A 24369-nucleotide genomic window follows, 5' to 3' on the forward strand; every position below is an offset into this window, starting at 1 on the left:
AAGCAAATCTGAACAAGCCCTGGAATTTTGGAGACCGAAGTTGATTACGCGTGAGTGCCTGAACTTTGATAATTGTCTGAAAATAAAAAATTAAACTTTTCACTCGCGTGAAGACTTGAACCGAGGACCTCTCGTTCCGCAGTTGCTCACACTAACCACGTGACCACGGCACTCCTGAGCTCAGACACTCCTTGATGTTGCCTATCTTGCACATGGACTACTCAGTTTGTATATTTTGCTTATTTTTGTCACAGTTCCACACAACTTCTTCCTGTTTTCTCGATTGATCTGTGTTCAGTTTTTCAAGGCCTATTCAGTGTGCCAACTTATAACTAAATCTGAGGGGGGTGCGATGGGGAGGTTCCCTTGTGAGTAATCGCATCTCTCACTGTAATGTCACTGCAACTTAACTCACATGAACACTGGAACTGACGTTATCTAGTAACACTTAGTCCTGTTACCCACTGTTTGTATAACTGTCCCGGCTGCTGTTTTAATCTGAAAAACTTATAAAGAGCAGTCGCTGGATGCACTTGTGATTTAAAATTATTTGACAGTTTGTCAACTAACTCGTCGTAGGGAACCTCATGAGTTTGGCGATTTGGAAACAGTTTTACTACCAACTGAAATGCATCTGAACCTGCTCTCTCTCCTCCCGAACAGGCCATGAAGGCCCAACGGTACCGACCGGCCGCCGTGTCATCCTCAGACCACAGGGGTCACTGGATGCGGATATGGAGGGGCATGTGGACAGCCCCCCGCTCTTCCGGCCTTATGTGTTTCCGAGGCCGGAGCCGCTACTTCTCAATCAAGTAGCTCCTCAGTTTGCCACACAAGGGCTGAGTGCACCCCGCTTGCCAACAGCGCTCGGCAGACCAGATGGTCGCCCATCCAAGTGCTAGCCCAGCCCGACAGCGCTTAACTTCGGTGATCTGACGGGAACCGGTGTTACCACTGCAGCAAGGACGTTGGCCATCTGAACCTGCGGTTGAGAGAAAATGGTAACTACACTGCTTACGTGTTATGCCGCAAGCGTTGAAATCCGCCGTCAACTGCGCTATATAATCAGCCCAGTCTTCGTTTTGCCCTAGAAACTCTCTCAGCTTAGGCGCTTGAACCGTTTGTTGAGCTGTTTCCAAATGAACAGGCAGGGGTGGCGGTCATGGTTCTGCCACAATTCCTTGCAGTGCCTGTAATAACTGTTCAGTCCTTTGTTCATTAATTGTACAGCTTGCATTAAAGATACGTTCGGAAGAGACATCGTGAAAACTTAATATAACAACGCACAAACCAACAGAAAACTAGCATTGCTGCAAGAGGGTTAGTTACGCAATATGCCACGGTGAGCTAATCGTGAGCTGCGTCTCGGCGTCGCTTTACATGTCGTTGTCCCACTTCTTGAACACTGAGCTGGCTACTTACAATACACTTAATTAGAAAACTCTGAATAATAGTACTTTATTAAATGCAACAAAACTTATCTTTGTTGGGCACGATCGGCTGTAGCAGCTGTGAAAATCTACACGTGAACTTGTGCTTCAGAACACAATAAATGAGCCACGATTGTCGGTTCTGATACAAGTTCAGAATGCCCGTACTATAGTCACTAGAGAATGCAAGTTCATAGACGCTTGTTGACACTGTCCTGACAGTACAGGCATAGTTTACAGGCGACGTTAGTCTCTTCACTCTCCGACGCTTGACACGGGCTGTGTCACGGCGTGTAGTCAGCTCGACGATGTCACTCCGACAGAAACTGCCTGAAAGTGGGCAGGATCTGCCCTCCTGGCCTCTGGTGACGCTGTTTCGGGGAAAAGGCGCGGGCGGTGGGGCCTCGAAAGCTCGTGGTACCGCTTTGCTGTGCAGTATCTCTGCGACGGTCGACGCTTCTTGCACCGCTCTCGGTACCCAACGACACCGCAGTTCGACTCGTGTACACCGGCGGTGTGTCCATCCCTTCCAGGTGTTCAGTCCGAGATTGGGCTCCGTACGGTGCGACCGGACATTGCAGACAAGTGGATGCTGCGTCATGACAACACCCCATGCCACAGGGCCACTCCCATTTCGGAATTTTCGACGTCCAAAGGCATTTCTGTTCTTCCACAGCCCCCACCCCCACCCTATTCACCTGCTTGTGACTTTCCTCCCTGAAACTAAAAACGTCTTAAAAAGACTTCTTTTTGTGACTCGGGGGGAACATCCAAAAGAAAGTGACCGACATGTTAAAGGGCATACCAGTTGAAGACTTTCAGTGCGGCTGCCAAGACAGGGAACAACGAATCCGCCGGTGTACAGCTGCCGAAGGGAACTGCTTTGAAGGGGAAAATTTTGGAGTTTGAAAAAAATAAGGACGTTGCTAGATAACTTTTCTCACACACCTCGTACGTCGCAGTAAAAATTGTTATCTATATAACATATTGCTGATTGCAACATATGAAAGTGGGGAAGCAACAAGTGACGGCGTCCCTAGATAGAGTTACGCACGACCGTAGCAGATACGGACACAACCTGTATATACACCAACACTTAACGTAATTCACACGAAAGACGTAAAAATATAAGTTTCAAACCGTCGAATAACGCAGCAGCGTAGTATCCCAGATTTGGAGCCTATATGTAAAATGGAAAACAGGAGCTCGATCCCCATTTCCAGAGAAATTTAAAAAAGAAAACTGAAGCAAAGTGGTCAGATGTTCGGAAAAAACAACACTCTGACCGAATGAAAAATTAATGAAAAAACTGAAAGTAGTTATTTACATGCTCCATAGGAGGGCCAAACCGAGTATAAAAATGCTGAAATAGTATATTTCAGCGCAGAAACTAGAAATCCTTTCTGCTTCCAGAACCAAAAAGTACATGGGCCGTGGTAAGCAAATGAAATGTCTACAACGTTTTCTAGATTTGGAGACTGGTCGTAGCACACGAATCGACCGCTAGAAACCGCCTGTTATAAGGGAACTACACTAGCTAACCAAGTTCCATAACATTACTGATGTAATCTTTTTGAAAAAAAAAGTATGTTTGTAAACTAAACAACCTTTTATCATGAGAAGGCAGTATTTAACACTCACATGTTATACTTTAAATATTGTTTAGTGAGAATTATATGAAGAACGCATAAATTTTATTGTGTAGGTATTTCTTTTAAACTTCCAGGCAGATTAAAACTGTTTTCCGGACCAGAATTTGACCTAGAAACCTCGGTTGGCAATGCTTTTACGGCTAAGCTACTCATATCCTACTCACGACTCATTCGCACTGATTTAACTCTACCAGTACTGGTACTGGTACTGGTAACAGTAGGACTTGTACTGTGAGGTCCCAAGTTCAGTTCTGTGCATGCACATCACTTTTAATCCACCAGGAAGCTTCAGGTCAGCGCACAGTCCGGTACATAGTGGGAGATTCATTCTAGAAATAGTCTATCGTTTAATAATAAATGGTTTAAATGGCTCTGAGCACTATGGGACTTAACTTCTCAGGTCATCAGTCCCCTAGAACTTAGAACTACTTAAACCTAACTAACGTAAGGACATCACACACATCCATGCCCGAGGCAGGATTCGAACCTGCGACCTAGCGGTCCTGCGGTTCCAAACTGTAGCACCTAGAACCGCTCGACCACTTTGGCCGGCCTTTTAATAATATTTACTATTATTGTGACTGAGAATTTTTTTCTCCATTGTGCATTAGTATAGGACCTTCTTGGTAGTGAACAATGAATTTAACATTGGTTTAATGCAATACGAGCCACATTGTTTTTTTTATTGTCGATGCAAATCTAAAGAAAATGAAATATAAATGTAAACGAATCCAATTGTATATGCAAATTATATGTGTTATGGTTCACGTAAATTGAAATGTAGATACTATATAATATCAATATAGCATGAAGTGCTGTGTTTAAAATTTTATCGTTGTAATTAACATCAAGCAGAAGTGCAGTTGACGTTAGTAGTCCGTAGTAGAACCATGGACAGAGAGGACGTGGTAGTTTGTTATCAGAAAATGAAGTTGTATTTTGTAGAAGGAAAGTTGTATCTTTATGGTGATGGGTGGATGGTAAAGTTTATATACACGGCAGTTAAAAGTGGGAATTTGGTGTGAGAGATGTACTTTGTGGCCGGAGTCGCTTTCGCGTAAGTTTGTGTTCGGCTTCTGTTTCGGAAAGATTAAGTTTATTTAGAGCAAAATTTTGTCAGTAACGGGTGGAGTCAAACCAGAAAGAGGGGGGGGGGGGGGGGTCTATCTCGAGAAGCCATTCACTTAAAGCAATTTCCTAGAAAGTGTGAGAAAAGTGACAAATTTGCCAGAGTCTCATCTTGACCTCATTGTTGGACGTGTAATTACAGTTATAGTAAGAGTTTAACGAATACAAGCTACTGAAAGTCTGGAAGAAGCAGAACAAGAACAGAAGATATGGAGAGGAACAGAAGACACAGAAGGTTTATCAAAAGAACTGATACAGAAGATCATCAAGAACGAAGAGATTGTGACACTGGAAGAACATGAAATGTGAGAGTTTTCCCAAAGTGTACTGAATAATAGCAGTTTCTGTGTAAGATGAAGATAACAGCTATTTATTTAAATGAGGGAAATATGATGGACTACAGCGAAACAAATAGGAAGTGACTGTTAAGCGATGTTTTATGCTACGGAAGAGGAAGTGGAACTCTGTAGCGACTATCAAACTCGTTTATATTTGAGGAACAAGCACTCAATAGCCTTTAGAGTGAAAATATTCAATAAACAGTCGCCACGTTATGTAAATAAATAATTGTGTAGGTGGTCATTGTTGTAACTAAAACTGTGCGTGCTTATGAAAGAAGTCATTGAATTCCATCTTCCTCTCTCATCTAAAGTGTTTTAAAAGAATTCTAGATATGGGTCGTGTAACGGAGCGATCGTTTGTGTCATTAAAATTTGTTCTTCTAATTTATCTTTTTCTGAGATGGCTCATTACCATATTTCAGCTTCCTGGACCAGCGAAAACATTTACCTTACAAGAGGGCAGAAATCATCTTCTGCTGCCTCCACTGTTACAGTCTCAGGTGAGAAGAAAGACTTTACATCTCTATTGAAGCCACTTTCATAACAAGGCAACAAGGTTTATGTACTTGAACTTAATAACACGTGATTGATACTCTACTGGCCATTAAAATTGCTACACCACGAAGATGACGAGCTACAGACGCGAAATTTAACTGACAGGAAGAAGATGCTGTGACATGCAAATGATTAGCTTTTCAGAGCATTCACACAAGATTGGCGCCTGTGGCGACACCTACAACGTGCTGGCATGAGGAAAGTTTCCAACCGATTTCTCATACATAAACAGCAGTTGACCGGCGTTGCCTGGTGAAACGTTGTTGTAATGCCTCGTGTATGGAGGAGAAGTGCGTACCATCACGTTTCAGACTTTGAGAAAGATCGAATTGTAGCCCATCGCGATTGCGATTTATCGTATAGTGACATAGCTGCTCGCGCTGGTCGAGATGCAATAACTGTTAGCAGAACATGGAATCGGTGGGTTCAGGAGGGTAATACGGAACGCCGTGCTGGATGCCAACGGCGTCGTATCACAAGCAGTCGACATGACAGGCATCTTATCCGCATGGCTGTAACGGATCGTGCAGCCACGTCTCGATCCCTGAGTCAACAGATGGGGACGTTTGCAAGACAACAACCATCTGTACGAACAGTTCGACGACGTTTGCAGCGGCATGGACTATCAGCTCGGAGACCATGGCTGCAGTTACCCTTGACGCTGTATCACAGGCAGGAGTTCCTGCGATGGTGTACTCAACGACCAACCTGGTGCACGAATGGCAAAACTCACTTTTTCGGATGAATCCAGGTTCTGGTTACAGCATCATGATGGTCGCATCCGTGTTTGCCGAAATCGCGGTGAACGAACATTCGAAGCGTGTATTCGTCATCGCCATACTGGTGTATCACCTGGCGTGATGGTATGGGGTGCCATTGGTTACACGTCTCGGTTACCTCTTGTTCGCATTGACAGCACTTTGAACAGTGAACGTTACATTTCAGATGTGTTACGACCCGTTGCTCCACCCTTCATTCGATCCCTGCGAAACCCTACATTTTAGCAGGATAATGCACGACCGCATGTTGCAGGTCCTGTACGGGCTTTTCTGGATACAGAAAATGTTCGACAGCAGATACTTCAGATCTCTCACCAATTGAAAACGTCTTGTCAATGGTGGCCGAGCAACTGGCTCGTCACAATACGCCAGTCACTACTCTTGATGAACTGTGGTATCGTGTTGAAGCTGCATGGGCAGCTGTACCTGTACACGCCATCCCGGCTCTGACTCAATGCCCATGCCTATCAAGGCCGTTATTACGGCCAGAGGGGGATGTTGTGGTGTCACCGCCAGACACCACACTTGCTAGGTGGTAGCTTTAAATCGGCCGCGGTCCATTAGTACATGTCGGACCCGCGTGTCGCCACTGTCAGTAATTGTAGACCGAGCGCCACCACACGGCAGGTCTAGAGAGACGTACTAGACTCGCCCCAGTTGTACGATGACTTTGCTAGCGACTACACTGACGAAGCCTTTCTCTCATTTGCCGAGAGATAGTTAGAATAGCCTTCAGCTAAGTCCATGGCTACGACCTAGCAAGGCGCCATTAACCATTTCTAGAGAGAGTCTCACTTGTATCATCAAGAATGCTGTATACAAATGATGGATTAAAGTTAAGTATTCCAGCAGCTACGTACTTTTCTTTATAGCATTCATTAAGTATCCTGTTTCAGACCTAACGCCAGCCGGCGTGTGTAAACGCGTGCCTTTCGGTTACCCGTCACTGTGGACTGGCTGTCTTGTCAGTCCACAACAGTTGTTATGGGTACTGATTTCTCAGGATCTATGCACCCAAACTGCGTGAAAATGTAATCACATTTCAGTTCTAGTATAATATATTTGTCCAATGAATACCCGTTTATCATCTGCATTTCTTCTTGGTGTAGCAATTTTAATGGCCAGTAGTGTACTATCTCAATGCAGTTGATAGCAAACTTCACCAAAACTGGCCCACAAATCGTGAAAAATCTCCTCCAAAATTAATCATATATGGAGTGAAACGGTGGCATCTGGCGTTTCACCTGGTCTCAGACGTGCTCTATAGGGAACGTCCGGGGAATAGGCCGACTATGAAAGAGTCGGAACATGTCGTAGGAAATAATGAGTAACTCGAGCTGTGTGCGGATGAGCATTACCTTACTAGGAAAGTGCCCCTGGTAGAACATGCAGGAAAGATCCACATCAGGTTGAAGACTGTCATCCACATCAGTTGGCCCGTTGAGGTTCCACGTACCACAATTAGAGGGGAACGACTAACGTAGTCTGTTGGTCACCCAGACCACTATGCCAGCTGTGCGGGTGGTGTGGCGCGCGATAGCGTGGGTGGAACTGTACCGTTCACCGGGCTGCCTCCACACCCGTATACGGTTATCTACCTCTCCCAAAACGAACAGGGGTTCATCGTTAAACGCCACGTTTTCCAGTTGCGGCAGACTACGTCGTTCTGGCTTGGCACCACTGCAAACGGAGTCGCCGATGTCTCGGTGTTAATGTCAGTACACGACAAGGGCGTCTGGATTGCAAATTCGCATCCGCAAGGCGTCTGGAAATGGTTTGTGGAAAAACTGGCACTCGTACACGTGCTTGTGTCGTGGAGCGAGCCACTGCTGGATCCCTGATCTCTTCCCGCACGATCCTTCGATGTTCTCGCCTTGTAGACTTCCTGGTCGGTCCAGACCCGGTACGTTGCAGGTGGGTGCCGTCTCACGTCCACTGCTGCCAATTTCGTCTGATGGAACACTCTAAACGATCGACCAAGATAGCCACACGACATATCGACCAGCTTGCGGTTTTCATGCCGATAATTAGGCCCCTGTCAAACTGGCTTAACTGTGAGAAATGTCGTTTAACAAGGCTACCTGGCATTTTGCGGCTACTAACGTCTCCCCCGAGTCGGCTTATGATCGTCACGTGTATGAATCGTCCACTATGCGCCCGAGCACAGCGCCACTGCAGGGTCTGTGGGCAAGTGCACAAGCACCAAACTTGGATCATTTGCATATTGGATATCACTGCACTTGAAACGTCCCCTTAGAAAAATTATACATGACTGTGTTTAAACTGACACACAATATTCTTTAGCGCAACGCAATCTGACTTTCAAAAATCCCTACAAAAGAATGGCCCTGACTAAATTAACCTATACGTTTCACAAATCTCTTAACTCACAAAAATCTTCGTTACTAAAAGTACTGCAATACAGCGAGTGCCAATACTGCCAGCTAAATAAAAGGTTCTAACTACTGAAAGCACTAACTACTGATAGGCATAGTTAGCAAATGAAAGATTTTGGTAGAGAACAAACAATGTTTTTACCTTAAAAGTGTTCAAAAGTCATAATATATACTTCAGTTCATGACATCCAGTCTTACAAATTTCCAGATCGTCCGCTCTCAAAACTCTGCCATGTCTCTCTCTACATCCACCACTGCTGGCGGCTCACCTCCAATAGCGCAATGCTACGCGCTGTTAACATCCAGCTGCCCAACACTACAATGGCAGACAACAATGCAAACTAGCCACAGACTGCACACAGCACAGCCAGTGATTTTCATACAGAGCGCTACATGGCAATACCAATAAGAAAACCTGAACAGCCTACTTACATAGCCCCCATGCTCCCCACAAAAAATTTTACAAATTGTTTTGGGCAGTGGCCAATACAGATTTGAAAAAATTTTTCATAGTTACAATAACAAAGATGTCAAATGCACACACTTATTGATACAATGTTGGTCAAAAGCAAAAATTTTCTCACAGTCCATAAGGACAGTCCCGATCATTCATCACAGTAAAATTGCAGATTTTTTTCTCAAAGTCTGAGCAGTAAAAGAAACTGCACACGGAAGTAGTGGATTTCCATGCAGTCTTGAAGAAGTAGTGTTGTCCTTCCAACGGAAAGACAGTGCTGACTCTTGACATGCAGACAGGTAATGGTCCACAAGAGAGCAAACTCACAGCAGAGTCAGTCGAAGTTTTGAAGAGTATTGGTAGATAGGTCGTCACAGAGTAGACCCACTGTAGTCCTGGTAGAGATTATGGTAATGGTGGGCCACCAGAGGTGCAGACCCACTGCAGTCCTTGTAGAGACGGCCAGCAGTCATCTGTTACGACTGTGCAGGTGCACAATCACCATCGAAGAGTCTTGCGGAGAATATAGCAAGTCCACAAACCACCACTAGCGCACTCACAAAGTTTTTGGAATTGTCCTTAGAACCAGCAGTGCTGTTAACGAGTTCCTTGCTGAATTATTAACACACGTCCAAACACTAACAGTCCTCTTTTTTTCACATGTTATGCATATACTATGACCAACAGAAATATGTGCAGTGAAATGAATGCTTACAAGTTACTTAATTTGATGAACTGGTCTCAATTACAATTTTATAACATGAGAATACAATAACAAAGGTACAAAATACGTCATTAAAGAACATAACAATACAGATTACATTTGTAGTAATATGGGCTTTACAAAACAATAGAAATAAACATATACATCAGTGTTACAGGAATTATGACATAAGTAAATACATAAAAGATCACAACTTTTGAAACATCAACTTCACACGTGAGCAACAAAACAGAACAGATAAATAATGTCTAAACATCTTTACAAAGTAAATAACATAGTATTAGAAAAATTCTACAACATATCTCTTATCAGATAAACACATAAAGACAGGAAGAACACAAATACACAAGGTACACAATCAGATATCGAAATAATAAAAAGGAAAGGACAGGGTTTGTTTTCAGTGACATTTGGTACTGCAGTCCAACCAAAAACTTCATTCCATAGATCTTTCATTTTATTTCAACATTTGTTTCCACCAAAGCAATCCTATCCAAGCACGCTTTCTGTATTCATATGTCCACATATTTCTTACTTCATTATTTATTTTCCATTATCTTATCTCATCATTTATTTCCAAGAAAATCCTACCTAAACCTGTTGTCTCTAAACCCTACTTTTTTGTTCATATCCTCTTTCAAAATCCTTTTTTGGCCAAACCATTTTCTTAGAGCTTCTCAATGCATTTCATCCAATTCATCACAACTCGTTCTCATATATAGTCTACCCCATCTTAAGCTAACTTAAATCTACTGAGCTCAGATATATATACCAAGGGACGAGGCGATGCAGCAGTACAAAACAATTAACACAAACAGCAATGACTAAAAATGCAAATTGGCAAGCTAGCAGCAGGAAATCTAAATTAGCAAAGCAATTGCAATATTATAACTAATATAAGGCACTGTGCAGCAAACAAGAAAAATAAATCAGTAGTAAAACTGGCTTAACAGAGTGATACAAAGTCAAATTCAGTAACACTATGCCTGGCAAACAGCAGCAGCAAATGCTATAACTTATACCTAAACATGACAAAGCTCAAGCAGAAAAAATATTAAACTAAAGACAACAATGCAGTAAAGGGAAATGGCTGTTCACATCTTAATATCTATGTCATTAAAGTTTTCACATTAGCAAATGCATTTAATTTTATTTTATAAAACCAATGCTGTAACAGAGCTGGAAACCAGATATCAAATGAAATAAGCAACTATCTAAAGAGAAGCATAAAAATATCATTCAATAGTCATGTGACATTTCATAAGTTAGTAGAAACTCTCTCAACTCTCGTAGAAAGACGCTTGTGATAATCAGGTGTATGATGTAAGTATCTTTCCAAGTAATGAGCATGTCGTATTTGTGATGCTTTCTGCAAATGAATGTCAATAGTGAGGATAATGGCCTCTTTTTTTCTCCACCTAATGGCTTTCTTTTGTCAGACAACTATCTCTTAGCTGGGCGCCCAAAAAGCATTACGTCAAGGTCACTTAAATTTCAAAACCTAAGAAAATTCTCTGCTCATTTCAATAGTGTCATCTACCTAAAACGTACTTTAAAAATCATGATCCCATACCAAATACATCATTCAAAGCCCTCATAGTATCTTTCACAATGGTTCCAAAAACATATGAACAGTTCACAAAGTACAGACAAAATACAATTTCATAAGTATGAAGTTATCCAACTATGTAATTGTGTAAACATTTGTCACTTACGTAGTAAAAAAAAAATGTTTCTCTCTCAGTTAAATGATCAGATAGCTGTGTAATTTATGTGTTAGAGAAATATGGTACCGATGTGTAAAGTTGTATAAGCAAATACCATATTAGCTAGGGCTCCTTGTGCTGCCAGACACATGGTACACAAAGTAGGCGTGTACCTCCTGAGGATTAATGTAATTATACCCTCAGGTGTTACAGATTACAGCAATGGAATGACATGTATTGCCGAAAACCTTTGTATCATTGTAATTCAAAAGTCTTTAAAAATAAATGGTTTAAGTACAAAATTAATCACTAAAATCCGTGTACTGTAGCGCTAAACTGTGCGTCTTCTTGTAAGATATTCTCTGTCATTACTTAAGGGTAAAAAATGTGCCAAGTGTCGTAATTATCGTCGTCCGTAAGCAAAGTTCTGTAGAAGTCAATGTACTTACAATAATAAACAAAATACTTACAATAATAAGCAAAAGCAAAATGCTATGCATATAGATGTCGTAGTTATTACGTACATTAGCGTGATCAAGAATGTACTATACTGTAACATATTGTTGTGCTACGAAAAAGGCTGTCTCATTCTATCTATACCACAAAAGTTATTACTAAAACATGTTTTATTTTCCAGAAGAATTCAGAAAAACTGTGCAGACATAAAACAGATACACCGCAAAAGCAACAATGTAAATTGTGTCACATATTAGTAGCGTTGTGATATAATCGTGTAGCTGTCAAAGAAACCACATACTAAGTCATCTTTAATCTCACAGAAAGTACTTCAAACAAAGAATGTCTTTTCAAGTAAACCAAAATGTTGCATGAAAATCTCATTAGCAGTGCCAGTATATGTTCTAAGTATGTGAGCCTTATAGTCGTTATGTGATCGTGCATCTAACAAGCAAGAATGTACACACACAATAACACTGTGTCGTCTGTTCACTATAACAATGCATTTGTAATTACTGTCTAAATATGTTCCCTAGGTTCTAGACTGAATAGTTAACTTTAAAACATAGTTACATGTTAACAGTTTCTAAGTGTGACAAAGAGTACTAGTAACGTGAAGTGAAAAATTTTATAGGAAAGACTAAGTTAAAAGGCAGATTATCTCTCAATAAATGGTTTTACATGTGAAATGTGGTGCAATCCTTTACTCTTCCTAGTGGACAGAGTTTAAACTTCAAAGCAATTATCATGTTGTATACGTCGGTAAGGAATGCTAAAATTTTTCTCAAGGTTAGCGTCTATGTTATTTTTCGCTGAGCCAGCCGCCGCACGTGACTGCCTGCGGTGCGAGTCATTGTCTGTCTCTTTGTTGGCGCGTGTCGTTATTGGGATTACGAGACCTAACTTCTACAAATTCACCTTGTCGAGAAGGCCCTGCCCTGTTCGAAGCTCCCCAGTTCTGATGGAATTCAGGTCTGTCGTTTTGTCGGTAGTTTACATAGTTTCTTGTTTGTCGGACATGTGGTGGAGAATTACTCCCGGAATCGTAACTGCGTCATGGACAGTTGCGTCTGAAGTAATTCTGTCTCCCTTGATAATAATTATTTTGGTTTCAATATTGTCTGTTTCTATGGTTGTCTCTGTCACATTCATTACTATGGAAAAGCGATCTTTCTCTGTAACTATTATTCTGCCAACGGTTGTCATATGGGTGGTGTCTGTTTTGGTCACGATTTACGTTGTAAGAATAGCCTTGTTGTGAACAGCGGAATTGTGACAGATGTGACCTGTAATTGTTGTGTTCCTGTTTTCGTGTCCCGCGATTGTCAGTGTCAGTTTCTAATTCTTGTAAGAGTCCCTGAAAAGCTTGAATGTCGTCTTTGCAACGTCCTGCCAAAATAATATGTCGTAAATGTTTAGGTAATTTGATCAAGCAAATGTGGATGAGTTCTGAGGGGCTGTATGGGTTTGACAGGTACTGATTCTTGTGCAACATATCTTCAAAATATTTCACAAGACTGGAAAATTCAGATTGTTCGTAATGTTTCTTCATTATGATGCTATATTTTACTCGGTCTTGTGTAGCTTGAGACCAATATGCTGAGACGAAGGCATGATAAAATTCTCCTTCACTGTGGAAATCGTGAATGACCGATCGCATTCTTACAGCTGGTTCGTTCTCTAAATAGCCACACATAAATTCTAATCTGTGCTCTAATGACCAGTTGGGAAGAAAACAATGAGAGAATTGATGAAGCCACGCTTGTGGATGAATGTCGTTACCGGAATTCTTAAATGTTTTGAATTTACGTGTAGTAATAAACAGCTTATAGTCAAAATCATCATGTCGGCGAGTCGCATGTCGGTCATTGTTACGTTGTTTCGGCGGTTCCATCTCAAAATTCGGTGTACCTTGCCACTTTCTTTCATAATTTCCGAAGTGCCCTGTGTTATTATTTAGTGGCTGTTCCGTATTTCTATGTTCCACTTCTGGTATTGGAGCGCGAGTGTCCCCTGAAATATGTAATTCTTGTATTACTTGTGCCAACTGATCTTGTACTTCCTGGATTTCTCTTTGGTGTTGCGTATTAATTTGATTCTGATTTTGTTTGAATTTCCTAATTTGTTCGCACTCTTCTGTGTCATTAACGTTTACCGGTCTTGTGTCATTCAGATTATCATCTACCTTCGTAGGTAAATTATTAACTGATCCGAAAGTTCGACTACTTTCTCTGATAATGAACTAATTTCCTCCATGTGTCTTTCTGATCCAATTTTCAGAGTATCTACTGTGTCCTTTAAGGTTTCCTGAGTTTTTGCAAGTTGCGTAACCGAATCGGTAGATGCAACTGAGTCAGTTTTAGCTTGCAAGGTCTCATGATTTTCATGAACAATAGTTTGCAGTTCTTTTATGGCTGCTTCGTGATTCTGTAATGCATTTTCATGCCGCGAAAAAATAGGTTGAAAATGCTCACAAGTTTGTGTTTTTACGTCATTACAGACTTCCTGACATTTCGATTCGGTGTTGTGTAACTCAGTAGTTAAATCTTCACGTGTTTGTTCAAGCGTGGTGTCTAAGTTCCGAAGTTTTTGTTCCATTGTGTCTAGCTTTTGAAGCTTTTGCTGTGTTTGTCTCTGATTTTGTTCCATTGTGTCTAACTTTTGAAGCTTTTGCTTTGTTTGTCTCTGATTTTGTTCCATTTCTTGCATTAATTGCAATAATAATGTATTAGTGTCTGGAATCTGTTTCTCTATGTTTTTTGGCAGTGCATTTTCACCGGCAACATTCACATTTTGACAAGCAGAAAATGTGTCTTGACTCATTTGAGAAAATGGTGAGGACCCAAAACCTGAGTCCACAGTATTTGCAATATTGTGTCCTGTCATTTCAGATTCCTGAGGCGAGCTGTTGCCGACCGATCGATCGATAATGCTTCCCTGTTCACTAATTGTTTCACTGCCTACACCATTATTTGCAGCCCGCTCCATTTCCCTATTCACACTTACCAAATTACTACTTTGAACATTAGTTAATTCATTACTCGGCGGCGCTAACACACTGCTTTCGTCTTCACTGTCATTTCTCAGTTTACTTTGGAGCCTAGTATTACGTATTTCACAAGCCATTATTGTCACAATATTTCAGACGACAACACAGAAAAGCACAATTTGAAGAGCAAAATAAGAAAACACATTAACATAACATTGAAAATAATATCTAGTTAATCGCAAGCGCAGCTGCGAAATACTTAGTGCAAGTCTACATGCATGCCACAACTGTTTTACTCTACAAGAATGAAAAACTACAACTACAAAGGAAATTCTCTCTACAATTACGCGCTAGCAATAAACAAAGGCTGCACTAATTACACAAACTACAAGAAAAAATCAGAAGATTCCAGTGAGGTATCCTCGGCTAAGGGTCGACATATGAAACGTCCCCTTAGAAAAATTATACATGACTGTGTTTAAACTGAAACGCAATATTTTTATCGCAACGCAATCTCACTTTCTAAAATCTCTACAAAAGAATGGCCCTGACTAAATTAACCTATACGTTTCACAAATCACTTACCTCACAAATATCTTCGTTACTCAAACTGCTGCAACACAGCGAGCGCCAATACTGCCAGCTAAATAAAAGATTCTAACTACTGAAAGCACTAACTACTGATAGGCATAGTTAGCAAATGAAAGATTTTGGTAGAGAATAAACAATGTATTTACCTTAAAAGTGTTCAAAAGTTATAATATATATTTCAGTTCATGACATCCCGTCTTACAAATTTCCAGATCGTCCGCTCTCAAAACTCTGCCATGTCTCTCCCAACATCCACCACTGCTGAATTCTGAAAAGCGTTCCAAGCTACGGTAGCCTCCCTTATATCCAATTCTTTTGCAAATAACTTGGGTTTCATACAGTCGCAATGACAGGTATCAAACAAAACCGTGTGGGTTAGAACTGCTTAAATTAACTGTTTTTTCGTCTGCGTTACATACTGCGGCATATGCAACCAGTAAGCTGTGCCCACGAAGAATACATGGCGCAGGTCGAAGCAATCTCAGAACTGCGGTTTTCTGTCCAACACTTAAACTCGCGCTGCTGTTTCTGAACTTGTGACTCAGAAAACATACGTTATTGAGAAGCTCCGCGAAATATATAATGCTCTTTAAAGTTGTCAGCAAAACTTATTGCGAAAACAGCAGAAACCGTGCCAAATGGGACAGCGACGGCTTCCACATCAGAGCAACTATTGATGCCAAGTTACAGGGCCGGGGCACTCAGGAAAACTAACATATGGTACAGCGAACGCTTTGAAAGACATTGCTAGATAAGGGCAAGCAAGATTTAATACGAATTTGGAGGGGCTGCAATTGTTGCTCAAGCTTAAGCGGAAGGCAGCTGCTCGCACGGTCAGCTGATGGAAACGTGCCAGTCGCCAGTCCTTCTGATTGCTAATGGCACTGCAGCCAAAGTAGGCGCAAGGTCGCCATTGCCGGCTACTGATTACAATGCCTGACAGTCTTTTAGCTCATGCATCAGAATCAAGGGTGGCAGGCAACAGTATTCCAAATCTTGACAACCAAACTGCTCCTCTCGTGCCCAAACTAGGTAAGTACGTGTGAAAATTACAGAATGAGTGATACACTTGTGTGCAAGCCCACCAATCATCAAAAGCTGACGAATTAGTTGCCGAACAAGCTTATCTTAGTCATGCTGTATCAGGCGAAAAGCAGTCCGAGGAGGCCATAGAGCAAGCGCACTGCGCAACAAAATTAAAAGATCACTTTTTCGATACCACGTTATTGTCTCCCATTTCACTCAAAGGCGCCTACGACCTTCCCTCTGTAATGGTACAAAACTAAGGCGCCCTGCCACGTGAGCCTTGGGCTCGACGTCGCTTCAAACAGCGAGATGTCGTCACACGTGCAGGAAAGGCCACAGCTCAGAAGTTAACGTGAGGTGTGCGGTGGCCCAGTGATGTCACTTTAGCACAGCACCAGAATTCTGCCCAACGACACTGTGGGCGTACCTCACGACGAGGAGGTCCTCACAGCCCTTCTTACGTTTCACCGCTTCTTTTGAGGTCTCTGCGATGGTCAGAACCACGACACCCAGCGATGAGTGGCCGAGGAAAACATATCAGACACACATTCTCAGAACTGACACAGAAAGGTCTCAGAGGGTGGCATAAAGGGCGTCAATGAGACGATCCCTTTCCCTGGGGTTTTTGATTCCCATACATTTCGCGTTCGGAAACAGCAGTTCGCAGTGCGGTGAGCAGCAGGAAGATTTCCTTGACATCCTTTGATATTGCTGACTCCCTTGGACGTTTCAGTCCTTCTCAAAGGACATTGTGGGACTTCATCCGCATTGACCGTGATGGCACCCCTTTGGAGTGCAGCGCGACCGCAATTTTTGCTCTCGTTAGAGGTTGGAACCTCTATGGACAGCTCAAAACCACTCGACAAAATTTGAACGGGATCCTAAGCTATAAAGCGTGCTTATGCTTTTTCATGCCTCTGTTTTTCGCCCTCCTGTGGCGTGATTATGCGGGAGTGCAACATTAACACGTGCGTGAATAAAACAGCAACGGCTGCCTCGAAGACCCAGTTGGCAACACCTTCGGTGCCATCCACGCAACTTTAATGAGCACGTTGCAAATGTACCTCTCTGCCCTAGCGCCTGAAGGTAGGCAAATCGCACACATCGGTCTCGGAGGGGTAGTCTAAACCTCAGGCGCCAGAGCAGCCGTCTGGCTGAATTGGTGTCGAGGTTCCCGACAGTTACATTTGTAACGTACTCAGTCAAGTTGCGTGGATGGCACCAGAGGTGTTGGCAAATCGGCCGTTGTATTCACGCATGTGTTCACGCCACAAGAGGGCGTGAAATAGGAGGGTTGAAAAAGCATGAGTACTCTTTACTGTTTCGGATCACGTTCATAGTTCGTCGATTGGTTTGAACGGTCCCTAGTAGTTTTAATCTCTGCACGAGAGCAAAAATAGCGGTCGCTCTGCGCTCCAAAGGGGTCCGATCACGTTCAGTGGGGATGCAGCCCCACATTGTTCTTCCAGAAGCGTTGTAGGGTCCGAGGACGTCAGCAGTGTCAAAGGATGTCAAGAAAATCTTCCCTGCTCATCGCACTGCTGACTGTCGTTTTCGAACGTGAAATGTGTGGGAATCAACGCCCCAGGGAAAGAGGTGGTTTCATTAACGCCCTTTTTGGCATTTCCTGAGGCCTTGTCGTTTCGATTCTGTGCAGCGGTGAGTCTGAAATCTTTTCCTCGGCCACTCATAAGTGATTACAACGCTGGCTGTCGTGGTTCTGACCGCCATCGAAGAGACCTCAAAAGAAGGGGTGAAATCTGGGTAAGAGGGGCCACTTCGATATTCTCATCGTTTGACACGCTCTACGGTGGCGCTGGGAAAAATTGTGTTTTGAAGTTTGGTGCCGATGTGGCATCATTAACCCACGTTACAGCACACATGAACTTCTAAGTATTGGCATTGACCTTTCTTTCGCACGTGTCGACATTTGCTGTTTGAAGCGTCGTTCAGCCCGAGGGTGACTTCGCCACGTTTTTGCACCACTATAGAGGATGGTTGTAGGCACCTTCAACTTGGGCGATGTGATGAGAGGCAATTATAGGGTTTCGAAAATGTGATCCTGTAACTCTGTTGCGCAGTGCATGTATTTTCCTATTGTTCGCCACACGTAGCCGGTAACTGTCCAGCTGAAATACTGCACGTCGTAAATCGCGCTCTACAGAAATACCTACCAGCGAAGTAATCTCCTGCGACAAAGACCCGCCGTGTTTTAATGGTACCATTCAGAGAAAAACAAGGGTTGCTACATTGTCGTAACAAAGGGAATGTGAGGAAACTAACAGAAAATGAGCTTAACTGACAACTAGTGGAACAATCACAGAGCTTTGCCTGAAGCCTATAGCAATTTCCAAATTCAGAAACTGGCGCAAGATCTGTTGTATTTCTACTATGTTATGGCCATATATAAAATTACTGAACGCACTTGAACCCTCCATCTAATGTCTCGTACATGAGGCGGATGTTGAAACTTAACACAGAAATGCCGAAGCACGAGATTCCGAACTCAAAAATTTATTCCCACATGAGGATAATACTACGCCAACGTTTGGCCACGGCTGAAATAGGCACATCGGTAGTGAAAACCAATTAAACAATTAAGGTTGCTTAAAGCCAACAAGTTACCAGACCTTGACAAAACTTCTGCTAAATTTTATACAGAATATTCCGCGAAATTAGCATTCGTCGTAGCTCATATTTATCGAGCGAATAATCCCACGTGACTGGAAACCAATGCAGTTACCGAAAGAACAATTTATTTTGAATAATATTGAATCTGAGAAGAAATAACAGTACTCTGCAGTACAGACTTGTTACCGATATTTTGTGTTACCGCCTACTGAACAACAGAGCGCCACATAAATAATTGATCGTGGTTTCAACAGTTCGCTCCATCCAGTACAAGAATGAAGACTAACATTCAGCACGGCCCAGAAAGGTGTGTGTAGACGGTTCCTGATGTTTCTTGCCTGGATAACGCAGCACGCTTTCAAGGTGTAGTGGGCGCATAATTAATCAGCTGCAGCGCCGCCGCACTATTATCTAGAGAACGTGACTCATGGAAAACGGAACTCGTCACCAATCATTAGCAGCGGAGCGTCTGCTTTCAAGGCTCACATGCATGAGCGTTGGCTGGTGGTTTCGCGGAAAGAGGACAATTACATTGAAGCAGGTCGTTTACCTATCACGTTTTGTACCATTCCCACTTGGAGCTCGAAATGTTTCACTACAGTTATTTTCAATTATCCCAATAGTCCGACACCGAGGCTTACCATCAATCTACTAACTTGCATTATACGAGCAAAAAGATTGTAATCAAGCTCTAAAAACGAATATCTATGTTCTGTTTCTCCGCAGAGCATCTTTATCGTACTATTATGGATGTAGTGGACGGATACCCCAACCATGCGTTATTCAAAACGTTTATATTCAGATCCCAGTATAACAATGCCTGCATCATTGTTCACATTTGGTGCTACTCAAAATGACAACAGAGACCGAGTCACGGGTATATTTTGCTTTGGATAATTCCGTTATCTCCTCAGCCCCGCGTGGATGATGTGAAATGAAGTTAGGAGGTCCTCTTACGAGAGAAGATCCCTACGAGAGAACATTTCATCTCCAATGAAAACTCCAGCAAAAAATGTCAACAATGTAGGAAAAGACAGATTGCTACTTACCGTAAAACAGGCCGGTCAGTTTGCAGACAGGCACAATTAAAAGACACTTACATAAAGCTTTAGGCCACAGCCTTCACCAGTGTAGAGACACGCGCACCATTCACACACACAAACAAGCCCACCTCACGCACACACCACCACCAGTTCCAGCATCTAGGTCCCGAATGCTTCTCTATAGTTTCTCTGTAACATTACTCTTCTCAGTGGCGTTCCGGTCCAGGATGCTGGATTTAGCGGTCGTGTGTGTGTGTGTGTGTGTGTGTGTGTGTGTCTTTTAGTGATGAAGGCTGTGGCCAAAAGCTTTATGTGAGTGTCTTTTAGTTGTGCCTGTCTGGAAGTTGACCTGCCTGTTTTACGGTAAGTAGCAATCTGTCTTTTCCTACATTGTTACATTGTTAACATGTTATCTCCAGTAGAGTTAACTTAAAAAAAGGTGGTGTTAAAACATACACGAAGGAAGAAAGTAGTAGTAATAGTAGAAGCAGCAGAATGAGAAAACGGATATATATAGAGGGGGTGTAAAAAAATGTATCCACCGTTTAAAAGTCCATAACTTGCAAACTAATTGACGGAGTTGTCTCATCTTTGGTAGTGTAACAGTTTGTAGTCCCGGCAATCGCCACAAAAGCGTTGTATTGCGTTGCTTTGTTTTGTCTCATTTTTGATGAATGTGCAGCTTAAAGTTCAATTTAAAGACATCATTGTAGGTGTTCGAAATGGACACCATTAACATTCTCACACACAAACGATGCCGCCGAACTGCAGCACGAACTACTGACTGCAACGTGTTCAGTTGGATATTTGCACATGAATGTACGATGGATTCTATAAGTTCATCCAATGTGCGTGGCTTTTGTCGATAAACGACTTCCTTTAGTGTTCCCCACAGGTAAAAGTCCCGAGGAGTTAGGTCTGGGGAAGGGTGGTGGATACTCCACAGCACCCCTACGGCTTATCCATCTTCCTGGTGGATTTTCGTCGAGATACGACCTAACACGATTTTGGTAGTGGGCTGGGGCACCATCTTGTTGAAAGTAAACACTTCCGTTTCCATACAAGTCACGGATGGCAGGTAAAATGGATGTATGAAGCTTCTGAAGGTACACCTCACCAGTAACTGTGCCGTCAAAGAAGACTGGCCCAATCAAGCCCCGGTAAGACAACCCACACCACACATTTACTCCTGGCAAATTCACGGCTTTGTCTACATCGACGTTCGGATTTTCGGCGGCCCAGTAGATGGAATTGCGGCGATTTACTGTACTATTGAGTTTGAACTGTGCCTCATCAGACCACACAATCATCTCTGCAAACCCTTCATCGTTGCGCACCATGTCAGTAAACCACTCGCAGTACTCCATTCTACGATCTGAGTCGTCCTCGTTCATTGCGTGTAGCAATCGTGGCATGTAGCACTTCCACTTGGCTGTCTTCAAAATTCACCAAACACTTGAGCGACTCACTCCAGTTTAATGGGCACACTGTCTCACAGACTTCAGTGGTGAGCGAGTGAATTGTTGTAACACACGACGGGAGTTAGCTGAACTTGTTACTGTTACAGGTCGTCCAGATCGTTGTTTGTGTACATCTTTAACACAGCCTTCGGCTTCAAATTTGTCTCGAATGTAACGAATCGTTAAACGTGTCGGTGGCTCTGTTTGATACTTATTTCGCCATAGCCGTTGAACCTCATCAATGTTTTTGTACTTAAAATACCACTTCAAAACTGACTTCCTTTCATGGAATGTAAGCCTTGCGCCAGCCAAGTTTACTCGAGTAACTAGGTGCAACTAAGAACTAAACGCTGACTATCTGGCGACTGTCATCTGACAAAACACAACACGGGGGATGATCGCTGTTGTAATACCAGTCAGCTAATTCCTAAAAAACACTTCGATTCTCTCTCGCTGCTTTTAGATTACTGTAACCAAACTTTTGGTAAGGAAGACTTGTTCTGAACAGCCTGCAGAAACTGTCCAGTTTCTGAAAAACTGATGCACATGTAGTTGCGAGACAGAACTTATAAATGAAAGTGGCTATGTCGAAGAAACATAAAGATAAAAGTAAGCGTTAGCAAGGGCCTGTATCGTCTACGCTCGGGCGTACGTTAACTCTTTAAAGCCTGTACTATGATAAGTTGACGGGCTTCACCTTATAAGAAAGGATTTTAGTAAATATGTTGACCGCGTGTACCTAAATGGAGGCAAAATCAGACTTACACCCACTCAGTAACAACAATAATACGTCAAGCAAGTCTAAAGTGCAACTACACGTTAGGATGGACAAGAAAAATACACAGCAGATACTACCAATTGTTAATAATACGGTCGCCAGCCTAATTAGGCATTAAGTGAGTTTTTTCCTTGTACAAGTGGATGTACGTACAAGCATAATAACACGTACTAATACTGCATTATATGGTAAATTTTAGAACCAGAAAAATCTACTGAACTAAGAATCTATCTTTCTGTACTAATATGGACACACCATAAATACACAACAATACACTATAATGTTTACTACAACCTGTGTTTTGTCTTTTCATCCGACTGAAATCGGGCATAGGTTACCCTAGAAATAACACTTTTGAAACACACATACAAAGTCAATTTTAAGAAGAGAAAACACTGATAAATTTAGGTTTTATATTGACTTTAACTTTGCTGGTCAAAGCAGTTCAGCACACTTCAGGATTCAAATGAATAGAAAAGAAAGAAAGAAGAAGGAGGGGGGGGGGGACCCTGAAACTGTTATGATCACTGTAGTGAAAGTTTGATCATTGAGAGCCTTAAGCATTCTAGATTTCCAATATATGATTAACCACTCGTTTTGTCTTATTTCCTGCTCATTTAACTACCGTTATTTTTGTCTCAATTTAAATAAACTTCATTAGTAAACCAATTTCAATATTATCTTCCAACTTGGTCAGACCTAAATTATTCGTCCAGTATTTCATTAACAACAAAGTTCTTTAAACATCATTCTAACATAGATAGGTCTGCAGGTAATTATTATTAACATAAACTTTAAATCTTCATCTTGGGATACTCAGATTACACAACATGTGGAAAGGACCCTGTCTAGGTTAGTTGTGAGGATAATTAATTGATAGGAGAGTTCTGGTAAAATTTAAGTTATTATTGAACAGTATGTAGCAAAAGTGACACTGGTCCACACGAATACAGTACTGAAAGTTTTAACCTGTTCGTATCGATGAGGCGGTCGGCAGGCGGCGAGATGGCGAGGCACAAAGCACACGTGCAATTGCAACAATGGCTCATGAAATATCGGCACTTTACTTCTTCATGGCGTCGCAATGCTTTTCCATTTAGTGCCTATGGAATAGTGTCTTGCTGTATAGACGTCGGAAACAGAGGATCCGAGGCTCAACGAAACCACTTTTTCCAGCAGAGCCTCCTCGATCCAGCACGTGTTTCTCAGATCGATGCCCAACTCCGACTACTTCGGCTGCTGAGCCCGTTGTTCCGTACCGCGCCCGTGTGCATTTTCCCGCGCTCGCCTGCCTCCACTTTTATCGCTCCCCTACAGACAGGGTATTCACCAAAGGTTTTACATTCCACATATTCTAATACATTGCCTACGTATGGACCAGGCGTACAAATACAACTTTGACATCTTACAATAGTTTCAACATTAGGTACACTTTCCTTCGATTACAACATTGCTTGAAATTTGACATAAATATTAAAATTTACATCGAAAATTGTTTATAGCTTCTTCAACATAATGGCATGAAACAAAAAAAGAAATGAAATCAGAACATATATTATACTAATTTATTAAAATTCAGAAGAAAAAATTTATTACATATACAGTAGGATAACGTTAGTGTTGTTACACATGCCCCTGTTTCCATTAAATTTCTCTAAGTGCAAATTTGATGGGAACACTGAACTTTATATTTATACAGTGGTTCTGAATCTTTGTGTGATTGTCCCATTAAAAAAAAAATATTTATACCACAAACTTCCTTTCACTCACTTTACATAAGTCTATAATTTTTTTTTACATATCAAGAACATTTACTTATCGTTTGCTTAAGTGCCTTTGGCACAGTCCAACCTCCTATCACAACATTATTTAAGTAGCAAACTACTCATCATTGATCAATTTCTCAGACAAATAAAAACTAAATTTGGAACACAAACACTTATTTACAAAAGCAAATACAAATATCTATATACACTATAAAACAATTTGTTGCTGCTTACATTGAATGGCAGTCCATTTCCTTATTTAAAAAAAAAACACACACATTAATATTTAGAAAATTACTACACACATTTGCTGCCTATTATTCAGATTTGGGCAGTCCTTTTCACCTCATATTGTCACATCTCCTGTATCACACTTACAATTCTCCTTTGACTATTTATCTGCCCTGTTTGGTGTTTGGCAGTCCTTTATATTATGGCTCATACACTGCCCATTTTCATTT

The 24369-nt window shown here is 41.9% G+C and overlaps 1 pseudogene; it reads right to left on the reverse strand.

The window, feature by feature from the left end:
• Positions 1 to 855: 855 nt before the first annotated feature.
• On the reverse strand, positions 856 to 973 carry LOC126177408 (5S ribosomal RNA; annotated as a pseudogene).
• Positions 974 to 24369: the final 23396 nt, after the last annotated feature.

Source organism: Schistocerca cancellata, chromosome 3 (assembly GCF_023864275.1).
Source record: "Schistocerca cancellata isolate TAMUIC-IGC-003103 chromosome 3, iqSchCanc2.1, whole genome shotgun sequence".
Taxonomy (NCBI): Eukaryota; Metazoa; Arthropoda; class Insecta; order Orthoptera; family Acrididae; genus Schistocerca; species Schistocerca cancellata.